The 14861-nt window shown below is 41.1% G+C and overlaps 1 pseudogene; it reads right to left on the bottom strand.

Moving 5' to 3' along the window:
- Window positions 1-2158: 2158 nt before the first annotated feature.
- Window positions 2159-14861, bottom strand: part of LOC136678639 (NACHT, LRR and PYD domains-containing protein 12-like) — a 79960-nt pseudogene continuing 67257 nt past the window's right edge.

The raw sequence follows: 14861 nt of genomic DNA, 5'->3' as shown, positions 1-14861 counted from the left end.
TTTCACTCATTTCCATCTCTAGATTCCCTTCCTTCTCTGCTGTCTCTTTTGCTTTTTCAGTTTCTTAATTTCCTCTCACTACTGTACTCTCTCTCTCTTTCAAGATTCAAAGCAGCTTTATTGGCCTATGGCTATTATGAGAACAAACTACAATGTAAATGACAACACTTAAACTTAATAATTAAATAAATGTTTTGGCTATATATATATATATATATATATATGTATATAACATTTATCATTTAACATTTATCATTAATAAATGTTGCTTTACATCTTTACATGTCACTTGTGAATGTTACTTTGCATGTAATTTTACTATATTATCAGTAACTAATAGGCTAAAAAACTTTTGGCTTAAAGTCTTCATCTTCAGTATAGTAGTGGGCCTTGAATAAACAGGGCCATAATACTCATACATTCTCTAAAGATACTGGATAAACATATGAATGTATGTAGACTACTTTGCATTCATTCATTCATTGTCTGTGACCCTTATCCAGTTAAGGGCGGCGGTGGGTCCGGAGCCTAACCGGAATCATTGGGCGCAAGGTAGGAACACACCCTGGAGGGGGCGACATTCCTTCACACAGCAACACACACTTACACCTACGGACACTTTTGAGTCGCCAATCCACCTACCAACGTGTTTTTGGAGTGTGGGAGGAAACCGGAGCACCCGGAGGAAACCCACACAGAGAACACTAAATGTAAATATAGATAATGGAGACAAATGACACTAAGGAAAAGGGTAGCCCCTGAAATGGACAAGTGTTAGACAGTGGGAGTATAAACAGATAAACTGGGTTGATTAATACATTAGTGTACACATTGCTATAATTTTAATTTATTTTGTTGCCCATAAGGAGGCTAATGAGTGTTTCAAATCAAATACTGCTAAATCCATTACGGGGTGTTTTTTCTGTACTGTTCCTGTTTTACTAGATCAAAAATGTGCACAAGTGACACCTAACAGTGAAAGCAGAGAGAAATAGCAACATGAAACAGATGACAAATGGAGAGAGGGAAGAATAAAAAAAGAGTGAGATAGTGGAAGAGTGAGTGCTGTGCACAAACAAAACTGGAAGTGTTTTTACAGTTTTCTGTTTGGGAAACTTTATTTGTTGTTAAATGTGTTCATCATTAATATGGGTAACTGGTTCAGCGTGGGAGGCCCCTGGGGTGGGCTTATGGGGGTTAAGCCCAGGATGTCCGATGAAACAAGCACTACCCCTGACTTTAATAACAGTCGTTTATGTTAATGTTAGTTGAGTTTATTAGTGGCAAGGTTAGTCTATTTAAAATTATTGCTGGTTAAGTCAAGATGAGATAAGGTTATTTTTAATAGAGGGGAAATGTACAGCAGCAGAGGTAAAGCAAGACACGTGTTGTATACTTGTCTTCTGGTGGTTTCAAAGTGAAGAGAGGAGACCAGTCTGGATACAATACTGTTTTTTGAGTGCTCTGATTGAACCTCAGACTGATCTGGTCACAGGCTCAGACTGATATAATGGTCTGTGAGAGGCACACATCTTTATACCCCATTTTGAAACCTTACACATGGATTGATCGTAAACAGGATCTGAAAACAGGATGAACTGTCGTAACACATCACTGTCGTAAATAAGCCATAAACATCATCTGAGTTCCTGTTACACTGTCGTAAAGTTAACCATGTTTGTCTAACAGACTGAGCTTATCATATGAGGTAAGGTCAGGGAATGTGTGATCTCCAAACCAGTTCAAATGCCAGGAGAAATGGTACAATTCAATAAAGGAAAAACAATACAACACACACAACAATACAAGTAAAAAGAGGTAGCAAAAATAAAAAACCCAAAAACTAGAAAATGAAAACTTGCATTGCAATGCACTTGGAGAGTATTGGTATTATATGATAATATTGAAATTACAAATGATGTTGTAACGTAATTTTCATTCATTCATAGTCTATAACCTATTTTGCACTTCTGGTTTGTGGTGCTAATCAAAATAAGTATTATACTATAGTTATATGTAGTGTTATGCTAGTCTAAGTAATGTTAAACATTTGGAATTAAACTGAGAGAGTGAGGCTTTGACGCATTCAAACCCCACCCCCTCATATACCATGCAAATGCAAATAAGGAGAGGAGAGTAGAGGGGAGAGAGTCTAGGTTTATTTAATCTGACACAAACTCACTGAGGAGCCATAATCAACCCCAAACCCAGCACAGACAGGTTCAGTGAATGTGGTGGTGAATGTGTGTAAGTGTGTGGGTGTGTGTGTGTCAGTGGAGACGCTGTAGAAGGACAGAGTGCCGGCCGGACAGTCCACATACACTCCTACTCTGTTAGAGTTGGAGGGAGGAGGAGTTAGAACAGTGCTGTTCTTATTGTGAAGGACAGCATAACTGTTACTAAAGCATTTCAAACTCCAGGACTTTTTATTCTGTCCAAACAAACAGTCACTGACTCCTTTTCTCGTGATTGATTTATACGCCACTGAAATATAAACCCACCCCCCACCACTCAACCACCCACTACACTCAGTTTCCCAGTAACATCGTCCAGTCAGACTCTCTTTGCACAGAACCAGCCTCCGGTCACTGAATCTCTCTGGATGATCAGGATACGACTGTTCCTTCATCACATGTGTCACCTTCCTGTTCCCCTCAGACAGAGAGAGGAATCTGTTCACTGTATTTTGGTCCAGTGTGAGCTCACAGGCATCTGCACACAACAAGATACACGACATAAAATAAACAATGCACATAGACATCACACAAAAATGTACACAACACACCATAACACGCCAACATGCAGTAAGTTACACACAATAAGAATGGTTGATCATACAGGACTATAATCCAGCACTCTCAGAAAAAAAGGTAGACTACAGGTACATTATTGTTCCTAAAGGTACAGAGAGTTTAAAGGTACAGCAGGGGTGTTAAAGCCCAGTTGTGTTCCATAAAGGTTCATTACATTCTCTTCTCCAGGAGAGGGGGATATCTGTAATCTTTCATCATACAAGTTTGTAAAATAAAACAACATTAGTCCTGGAGATCATCGTGTAAGTTTGCAGTGAAGAAACTACTCTTCTTTAGTTCCTGAATTGTTCCAAATTAGGTTTGAGGATGGCATCTGAACCGGTTCTATGATGGAAAAGGGCTATGCTTGAACCCATAAATTGTTAAAAAAAAATGTATTAATGATGTCTGCCAGTTTAAATGGTATATATATATATAAAATTCCTGTGTGAACATTAAACTGAACACAGTGAACTTACATTTCTTTGGACTCTGATCGATTCGGATCTTCCCTGCATGGTGCACCCTGAAAGAAGGAAAACTTTTAATTCTAAAAAGGCACTCAGGCTCTTTTTTAGTCACAAAACCTCACACTGAAGATTCAAGGGTGATGTTTTTTGTGTTTCTTTCACATCCTTTTGTTCCAGCTTGTGTTCTGCTTCTAAATGTAAAATTAGAGGATTTCAGTTTAATTATGTCTTGGCTTAAATACATTTTTTAAATAGAATGTATAAGAAATATGAACAAAGACATTTTACTTCAAAAATCTTAACAAGTGGATCTCTAATTCATCCAAGTGTATTGTTCACTATGGAAGAACTGCAGGTAAACAAGCCTCTTGTGTTATGGTGCCACCTGGAAGCTGGCCAGCACACACACTCACAGCTGTTTGCATTTTACCTACCAGAGTGTGTCCAGACTGCAGCCTGTATCCTCTTTTTTTTCATAAAGCAGCTTCACTCCTGTATCTCCTGGGTGATTATAGGACAGATCCAGTTCTTTTAGGAGTGAGTAGTTTGAGCTCAGGGCTGAAGCCAGAGAAAAACAGCCTTTCTCTGTAACCATACAACCAGACAATCTGCAGAGAGCAGGATAAAATATTGAATTACAGTATTGTCACTGCTTGTGATGGACTAGCACCCCATCCAGGGTGTGTTCTAGCCTTCAACAAAGTGATTTCTTGTGGGCTTCGGATCCACCATGAACCAGAATAAGATTAAGTTACAGGAAATGAATGTTTAAAGGAATTGTCATCTGCTGATTTAAAAACTATAAAGAAAAACTAAATAATCAGTATGAAACTGGATGTAATTTGATACAATGATATGATCTTAACAAAATACACCAAATTATTAAGATTTATGAGTCATATGGGATCTTGATGAAACATCTGTGTGTCAAGAACGCGGAGTCGGACTGAAGGAGGCAGACGCACACGCTAATAACACAGGCGCTTATTTAAACAAAATAACAAAACAAACACAAACAGACTTGAGGGCAAACACGAAGCGAGGAACAGATGAGGCAGACTAGAACAGGAAACGTGACAGCTGAGAAACGAAACAATACAATAGGAGGAATTGGAACGAGAAACAACATGATTAGGAATTAGAACGAGGAAATGACATGACCCAGGAGTTGAAACGAGAACATGACTAGGAATTAGAACAAGAAACAACATGAGTAGGAATATAGAATGAGAAACAACATGAGTAGGAATATAGAATGAGAAACAACAAGACTAGGAATTAGAACGAGAAACAACAAGACTAGGAATAGAAACGAATGACCGATACGAGGAAATGACACAAGGGAACTTAAATACATGATACAGACGAGACACACCTGAAACAGACAACGAGGAGGACGGACAAGGAGGCGGAACAAAGGGGGGACATGGGCGAAGACATGGACAATAACAAACAGAGCCATATGCTGAGAGAGCACATGGCGGGGAAAACAGACCTGACAGGAGGAGTGTGTGACACTGACTGTCAGGGTGGTGTGATGAGTAGATTCAGGGAGGCGGACACACTCGCTATAACACGGAATTTAATAAAGATATGACAAAACAAACGGACTTGAAGTTAAACACGAAACACGGAATAACACTAAACTGGACTGGGGCATGAAACAGGCAGGAGACAACGAACGAGGCACGAGAAACATGAAACCCAATACACAAGAAACAAAACGAGCAAGAGAAACAACAGAATCCACAATGAAACATACAAACTCAAACTCAAAATGACCGATCCCAGGAAGTGAGGGAAGAGGGCTTAAATACATGAACTAACTAGACACACCTGACACGGATAACGAGAGACAATGACAAAGAGGCGGAACGAAGGCGGAGCTAGGAATGAACATAAACAAAGCCATGTGCAGGGATAGGAAAACAACAAAGAGAGAGCCCAATAGAAAGGGAAAAACAAACCAGAAAGTGTCAAGATGTGACAGACGCCCCCCCCCAAGACGCGCAACTCCCGGAGCGCGAAAAACGAGACTCTCCAGGAGCTGGCGCAGGAGGGGGCCAGAAGAAACAAGACAAACTAGAAAAGACTCAGAATGGAAAAGGGAAACGAGAGAAGACAGGAGAAAACACACGTGACTGAACCTTTGATTGAACACTAAATGGGGACTGAGACGGAACAGGAGCAGATACACGTGACAAGACAGGTGATGGGACTGGGAACTGGACATGAGACTGGACAAAGGGTTTAACAGGGTACTGGAAAGGCCTAACAGGGAACTGGACTGGACTTGGCAGGGGTACAGGAACCATGACATTTACAGGGATAGAGACGAACACAGTGACAGGGACTGGAAGTGAAAGAAAAGCAGACAAAGGCACAGGGACAAGGACAGAGACAGGAACCAGAACAGGGACAGAGAAAGGGACAAAAACAACTGGGTGGTACCCAGGACTGGCATGTGTCTGTGGGACTGTCCAAGGTGCCAGCCTGGGTACAGTTCTGGGGATTGGCCTCGAAGTCCTTGGCGCCGGAGCCACAGTCACAGGCTTAGTAACGGCCGGAGCCACAGTCACTGGCTTAGTAACGGCCGGAGCCACAGTCACTGGCTTAGTAACGGCCGGAGCCACAGTCACTGGCTTAGTAACGGCCGGAGCCACAGTCACTGGCTTAGTAACGGCCGGAGACACAGTCTCATGGGCAGAAACGGCCGGAGCCACAGTCTCATGGGCAGAAACGGCCGGAGCCACAGTCTCATGGGCAGAAACGGCCGGAGCCACAGTCTCATGGGCAGAAACGGCCGGAGCCACAGTCTCATGGGCAGAAACGGCCGTAACCAAAGTCACAGGAGTAGAAACGGCTGAAGCCACAGTCATGGAGATAGGAGTGGCTGAGGGAGCCTTACTCACGGAGACTGGAGACCCTGCGACGACATCCACGGAGGCAGACGGAACTGCGACGACGTCATCCACGGAGGCAGACGGAACTGCGACGACGTCATCCACGGAGGCAGACGGAACTGCGACGACGTCATCCACGGAGGCAGACGGAACTGCGACGACGTCATCCACGGAGGGAGAAGGATGTGCGACGTCATCCAAGGAGTCAGGAGGATGTGCGACGACGTCCACGAAGGCAGAGGAATCTGCGACGTCGTCCACGGAGACTGGAGAAAGTGCGACGACGTCCCCGGAGGCAGAAGAATCTTCGCCGTCGTCCACGGAGACTGGAGAACGTGCGACGACGTCCACGGAGGCAGAGGAATCTGCGCCGTCGTCCACGGAGACTGAAGAATGTGCGACGACGTCCACGGAGGCAGAAGAATCTGCGCCGTCGTCCACGGAGACTGGAGAACGTGCGACGACGTCCACGGAGGCAGAGGAGTCTGCGCCGTCGTCCACGGAGTCTGGAGAACGTGCGACGACGTCCACGGAGGCAGAGGATTCTGCGCCGTCGTCCACGGAGTCTGGAGAACGTGCGACGACGTCCACGGAGGCAGAGGAATCTGCGCCGTCGTCCACGGAGACTGGAGAACGTGCGACGACGTCCACGGAGGCAGAGGAATCTGCGCCGTCGTCCACGGAGACTGGAGAACGTGCGACGACGTCCACGGAGGCAGAGGAATCTGCGACGTCGTCCACGGAGACATGAGAGGCGGGCGTCGCTCTCATGAAGACAGGAGAGGCGCGCGCCGCCTTCAAGGAGAGCTCCAGGCGTGCCATGAGGCCTGTAAGCTTCTCCTGGATGTCAGGAGTGAGCGCAGAGCGGTGCTTGGGAACTGGGTGCCTAGCGACGACGTCCATGGAAACAGGAGGCCCTGCAGCGACGTCGTCCATGGAGACAGGCGCGGCCGTAGGCGCCGCGCTGAGGAAGACAGGCGCGGCCGTAGGAGCTGCTCTCAAGGAGACAGGCGCGGCCGTAGGCACCGCGCTCAGGGGGACAGGCGCGGCCGGAGGTGCTGCGCTCAGGGAGACAGGCGCGGCCGGAGGCGTCGCGCTCATGGAGCCAGGTGCGGCCGGAGGTGCCGCTCTTCCAGGAACAGGAGCGGCCGGAGGTGCCACTTTTACGGGAGCAGGAGTTGAAACGCCCAGCGAGGCAGGTGCTCGTGCTGCTCGGCGAGCACGAGTTGTGGATTTAGCGGGTTTGGGCGCACTCTCGAGGGACTTCTCTAACCGTAGTTCCCCCGGAGATGCGCCTCTGTTAGCCTCATTCCCCATGTCCTGTGCTCTGAGGCTAACAGCCCTTGTCCATAACGCCCCCCCAAAAATCTCTCCGGACCTGAGGGGGTAATTCTCTGGAGCTGGGTTTTCAGCCTGCTTTCTCCTCCGGCTCCGTCGATTCACGCTGGAGGCATCACTCGATTCCTGAATCGATTCCTCTGTTCGGGGGAAAGGAACCACACCGGACATGCTCTGAAGCCGTTGACTCCAATCCGAAGCCGCCCTTAACGCCTCCTCCACGGGATCGTTGCGGAACGGAGTACGGCGAATTACTCCTCTCTTAAACGGGTAGTCCGTGCTAGCTGTGTCCATTTTTGGATCGGTCATTCTGTCAGGGTGGTGTGATGAGTAGATTCAGGGAGGCGGACACACTCGCTATAACACGGAATTTAATAAAGATATGACAAAACAAACGGACTTGAAGTTAAACACGAAACACGGAATAACACTAAACTGGACTGGGGCATGAAACAGGCAGGAGACAACGAACGAGGCACGAGAAACATGAAACCCAATACACAAGAAACAAAACGAGCAAGAGAAACAACAGAATCCACAATGAAACATACAAACTCAAACTCAAAATGACCGATCCCAGGAAGTGAGGGAAGAGGGCTTAAATACATGAACTAACTAGACACACCTGACACGGATAACGAGAGACAATGACAAAGAGGCGGAACGAAGGCGGAGCTAGGAATGAACATAAACAAAGCCATGTGCAGGGATAGGAAAACAACAAAGAGAGAGCCCAATAGAAAGGGAAAAACAAACCAGAAAGTGTCAAGATGTGACAGTGACATATTTGGGAAAATACCTCAAGGATCAAACAACACAGCACCATTCTCACAATTCTTAGTAATCCATCATAATATACTCAGCAAAAAAACTTTAAAAACATCAAGGAAAATTGAATCCCACAGCAAGCATATTTTTCAAAGTTAATAATCACCCATATCTGTAAACTCTGACTGCTTTTTACAACTGATTCCCTAGTGAATCCCACAGCTAAATGCAGGATTGAGTTACCAGTTTTAAAATGTGATAAGTTTGCTGGCTGTTCCAAGGGAAATATAGTAAGCATTAGGGTGGATAATCTGTCAACAGAATAACCTTATCATATTTGAACCTACATTTTGTACAGAGAATGATGTTAAGTTGGAATGTTTTAACCAGGATGTTATTGGGAAAACAGTAACAAACCTGAAGATGTGTTCCCTTGACCCAATTCTAACAAGAGGTTTTAAAACTGTTTTAAATTCAATATCTAAATATATCCTGGCTATAGCAAATCACTCTTTACAGCTGGTATCTTCCTTACTGATTTTAAAATCGCTTTAGTAAAAAACCAACCCTGACAATATGCTATATAAATAAAATTTGATTGATTGAAAAACATCCATCGAAATCTAACCTGAGTGTCTCCATTTTACAGTGTGAACTCTTTAGTCCTTCACAGAGCTTCTCCACTCCTGAATCCTGCAGGTCATTGTTACTGAGGTCCAGTTCTTTCAGAGAATTCTCTAGTTGTAAAATTGAACTCAGCCATTCACAAGTCTGTTCCCCAAGGCCACACACAGCTAGTCTGTACAGAGAGAATACACAGACTACTGTCAAATTATTCTGAGATGAATTATTAAAAACATTTATTTTTTTATGTATTACTTTTTATGTTTTAGTTAAAATTCTAAAAGGATATAACATAAACTTGATCAGTAATACTGGCCTAAGTGTCTCCAGGTTACAATGTGGACTTGTCAATCCAGCACAGAGTTTCTCCACTCCTACATCTTCCAATTTATTCTCACTGAGATCCAGGTTTTTCATGCAGTGGTTTTCTGATTGAAGAACTGAACACAGAATGCCACAGGAGTCTTCACTGAGTTTACACATTGTAAGTCTGTAAAACAACACATACAGCAGATCTAATATACAAATAAATACATAAAACTGTATGTTTAAATGGTGTGGTATAACATTACAAAAGATCATAGCATGGATTATCAGTGATACTGACCTGAGTGTCTCCAGTCTTTTCAGTCCATCAGATAGAATCCCCAGTCTTGAACCCTGCAGGTCACTGTAACTGAGGTCCAGTTTTTTCAGACAGGAGTCTACTGACTGTAGAGCTTCATTCAAAGTATTAAATAATTCATCAGTGAGATTACAGCCAGCTAATCTACAAAAGAAGAGGAAAAGAGAGTGAGTTAAAGAATGGGTAACACTTTAAATTACAGCCCACTTATTACTGGGTAATTACTTCTTGCATAAACTGTCATACTTTTAATTCAATTCTGTAATCTATAATTATGCTTAGAAGCACAATGGGTAGGTACCTGCCTTATTTGTAAAATGTTTGTAAGATATAGTAATAATCACATATTTCTAGTATCATAGCCTTTACTTACTCAGTACTTTTTTTATCATACGGCTTACTTAACAGGTGCTTACTCTGTACTTACCCAGTAATTAGTGTGCTGTAATTTAAAGTGTTACCAAATAATGTAGTATTATACTGTGTATGTGAAGCTCTAATGGATTGGCGTAGGATAATTTACATGTTATCTTATGTATGATTATAATGATCTATTGTTCTTGTCAATTTTAATTATTTACATCACTGAGAAGATTCTGAGTTGAATTTGCTTAGTTCCTGTTATACACAGTTCAGTGTTTTATTTTCTCCAACCTGCATGTGCATGTCAACCATCAAAAATTCACAAAGCCTTCTGAGATCAGCAAGCATCTCAAACACAAGAAAATAATTAAAGTGAAAACCTAACATTTGTGAGGTGAACTGAATATTATATATAACAAATTCACTTTAGATATATTTTGATATAAAATATAGTTGTTATTGAAATATTGTAGATGAAGAAACACTAAAACATTGATATATTTAACAGAAATCTCAGTTAGTCTCCAGGTTACATAATAGACTTCAAAACTTCTCCAAATTTGAGTCCTGCAGGTCACTGTTAATGAGGTTCCTTTGGTTTAGAGAAGAGTTTAAATTTGATTGTATAATTATCTCCATGATGTATTCCCTACAATTTTCACAACTGTCTCCATACCATCTACAGTGGTTAGATTCATGAAAAATGACCCTCACTGGCAGCTGCTTATTGTATTATTTTAATACAGCAGACACACTGACATGGTATTGGTATTGGGAACAGTATTCAATAAATTACTAAAGTCAAGTCAGTTGATGTGCACTGGAACATTTCTTTTGACTGTCAGAATATAACATTTTAGTTTAGTGATTAAATTATTTAATTAAATATATATATATATATATATATATATATATATATATATATATATATATATATATATATATATATATATATATATTTAGTAGTAGGAAAAGAATTATAAAGTTACATAAAAAGCTGATAATCACCTGAGTGTCACCAATTTACAGTGTGAACTCTTCAGTCCGGCACATATCTTTTCTACTCCTGAATTCTGTAGGTCATTGTAGCGGAAGTCAAGTTCCTTCAGACAGGAATTTTCTGATTTTAGAGCTAACTGCACATCATCACAAAACTCTTCACTGAGTGCACAAATCGTAAGTCTGTAAAGCACAACATATAAAATAGATATTATGTACAAAATAAAAATAAATAAATATGATGTTAAAAAGGAAAATTCCATAATATATTTACTGTATTTAATGATAAAATGACCAGGGTGTGTCATCAGAAATTAAGGAAACATGCTAAATATTAGAGCAGTGCTGCAGGCAGGCATAATATTTCTGTGAGGAGTGTCCGTTCCAGGGGGTAACTCCATCAATGTTTTGGCCTGTGATTTTGCCATCTGTCCAGTCACAATACAATTCACACACGCCAGTTTGCCAGGTAATCACAAATAGTGTACTACAGCCATGGAAGTGAACAGAGATAACGTTAAATTTTACTGGACCTACAATGCCTAAGCATCCTGGCCAGAGACCAGAGTAAAATGAGAGGAAATACTGGAAATGTATCGGAAAGATGGACGTGGTTTACAGCCCAACAAGACTAGAAGAGCTATGCAGATTTGGTCATATTCTCTTGAGCAGGCAGATGTTTTAGTGATTTTCCATGTATGCCTTGTGAAGGACTTGCTCTCACTCCAAGGGTGTTTTCCTGCCTTGCCCAGTGATTGTTGGTAGGCTCCGGACCCACCACCACCCTGAACTGGATAAGCGGTTACAGATAATGAATTAATGAATGATTTTCCATGTAAATAGGTTTTTATGGCACAATGACTACGATGGTCCAATTTTCTTGAACTAAATTTTGTACAGGATCAGTTTTACCCAACTGTAACCCATCTGGATTTTGTATCTGGGAAGAAGACAGAAACTCTCCAGCGTTTTGAATGTAAAGGGCAACACCCTTTTTAACCTCTTGCTGTCAGTACTGCAGATTTCTCCTTTAATACAGTTGATAGTTCATAAAGATACCTGATTATTTCCAATCTCATCAGTCCATCTGAGAACTTCTTCTGTCCTGAACCCTGCAGGTCACTGTAACTGAGATCCAGTTCTTTCAGTGAGGAGTTTTCTGAGAGTGGCGCTCCTCTCAATGTGGTAATTGACTCTTCAGTGAGATTAAAACCAGCTAATCTACAACAATAGAAGACAAGAGAGTGTCTGCCTTTGACACGATGTTCTTGTTATTCACTTTAACCCATACAGAGCACTGAGATTATTTGAGGTGAATTTGTTTAGTTCCTGTAATTTTGTCTAACCTGTCAATGTATACAAATCATCACAGGTTCACAGTGTTTCTGAGATAGGCTATGATCTCAGAACGTACGTTTTGTTTTTGCTAAATGAAAGATGCGTGTTTTGAGCTGAAGAGCAATGCAGGGATACGGATTTACAATGTATTCACATGTGGTTCATTAATCATTAAATTATTATTAATAGGTTAATCACTCACTGAGCTTTTCTGCAGTTTGTGATCGCTGGGATTAGTCTCCTATAACCCTCCTGTGATGTATAGTATTTCATCAAATTCCACTCATTCCTCACATTCTCTGAGTGGAGACGTAAATAGGCGATGGCTGAACATAGGGCAGGTAAGAGCTTCCGGTTTGGGTGTAATGGTGAACCTAGATATAAATAGTGTTTACTGCTATAATCCGAAGATGTGAAAGTGGTACATGAATTAAATTTCAATTAAAAATTAATTTGTTGTATTAAACAATTCCTAATAAGCATAAACTTTTCCTATTTAATGTACAGCTTTAACATATATTATCCTATAATATGGAAAATATTTACACATATTTTCATTAAACACTTTGTTTTCTTTATTCTATAATTTAAAATAAATTAAAATAATGTTTTATTAATATACACTAAATTTAGTAGAAAAATGCCATATTTAAGTTTTTTCTTTTTAGGTATTCACTTTGAAAATTAACACAATATTCACATTAAAGACGTTTGTTCAAATTTCTGCACACAGCTGGATATATATTTAAAACACATATATTTCCGATTAACTACATATAATAACAAATTAACACAACGTTTCAAATCATTTGGAAGACATGCCAGAAAAAACTAATTTTTTCCACTGATTCACCGATGTAATCCCTAAGGTACACACTGCTTTCTAAGATCGACTGATTGGACATGCAACCTCTTTTTTGGATAAGATATAGTCGTGGTTAAAAACATAAACAACGTTACCATAGGTACAAATGTTAATTCTGTGTTAAAATCATATGGAAAAACCTTTTTAAATGGTCCAATAAAGTTGGAAAATCTATTTTAAAATGGTCCAATAAAGTTCACCTTTTGAAATACAAGCTGCAGATAAAAGTAATCCAAGGCCAAATATTGAAATGCAAATTAGAGAAATCTTCCAAGCCGGAAAAACCTGTCCTGAAACAAACACACAAAAAAGATATTCTGGATAAGTTAATACACATATTCACACACAATAATTCTCTTTTTACATTTTTCAATTTTTTTTTAACTGCATCATGTAAAAAAATATATAATTTTTTAGGCAAATGTTGCTTACCTCTGATATTAAGATAAACATTTACATCATCGTACCCTGTGCTGAACTCAATTAAACAGTTGTAAACTCCTTCATCAGCTGGTCGGATCCCAGAGAGTTTCAGAGAGGTGTTGCCATTCTTCAGCTCTTCTTCAAATAAGCTTGTCCTCCCTCTGAAACGCACATCCTGCCCATCATTTCTGTCTTTATGATCTTCGTAAACAAGTACCGTCAGTGTTGTCACTTCTAGTTTAAACCATTCTACTTTCATATCCACAGCACTGATGTTCGGTTGGAGAGAACAGGGCAGAACCACATCTTCACCTTGGTCAACAATAAGAGGAAGAGCTGGACCAACGACTTTAAAGCTTTCTGCAACAGTAAAATATATATAGTTGATTGCGTTAAAATTCATTATCTGTAAAATGTGAACACAACACTTAACTCTGTAAAACTCTATAAATAATTTTTTCACCACATTCTGAAATGGCTTTCCTACGAAGTGCACTGTGCAATGCTTCAAACACTGACTTCCATTCCCAGATATTGCATGATATGTCTAATACACAGCACATCTGTCCTAAGCCACAGACTGGGGTCTTAAGCTCTTGAGTTCTGCAGTGTTTCAGGGATCAGAGGTCTGAGGTTTCTTTCAAGCCCAGGGAGTGGTGTAAAGTATTGCTATATTAAACTAAATCTTCCTAAACTTGCTAAAACAAAGATGGAAAAAGATCTCTAGGTGGAATTTCATTTACCTTGAGGAAACAGCTCTAACTTATTTAGACATCCATAGCTATTCACCCTTGAGTGAATCACCAACAACCCGTCTAATCTTTCTCTAACTGAACAGAACTGATTTCCATTCACCAGAATTTGCTATGGGAAACTGGTGTAACAACTTATGTATTAAACTCAACCCCCAACTCCTGCAAACTGCAAAAACTGAGACAAAAGCTTGAGCACCAGTATTTTGAACAGACCTCATGGCCAACACCTTTAAATGTGATTTAAGGCTCTGACTGATCCTGAGGGAAAAGGGGAGGAGAATCTCTCCCCAGTTCTCAACTCTAAACGAGTTTTCTGAGATCTTTAAGACTAGGACCACCCTAATGTAATGGACATCACAAAGCTACAAGCTGACAAGCCAAAGGAATCATACTTTATAAAACAGTCTTCTTCTTCTTCTTCTTCTTCTTTTTCTTCTTCTTCTTCCTTTGGCTGCTCCCGTCCAGGGTCTGGGGTCACTAACAGATCAACCGCAATCCACACCATCAATCTGGCACAGTTTTTACACCGGATGCCCTTCCTGATCAACCCTCCAACCCCCCAACCCTCAATATTTATCTTGGCTTTTGGGATATTTTC

Source organism: Hoplias malabaricus, chromosome 2 (genome assembly GCF_029633855.1).
Source record: "Hoplias malabaricus isolate fHopMal1 chromosome 2, fHopMal1.hap1, whole genome shotgun sequence".
In the NCBI taxonomy this organism is placed as follows: domain Eukaryota; kingdom Metazoa; phylum Chordata; class Actinopteri; order Characiformes; family Erythrinidae; genus Hoplias; species Hoplias malabaricus.
The sequence above is the reverse complement of the archived record's forward strand: the minus strand, read 5'-3'. Positions and strand labels throughout refer to the sequence as shown.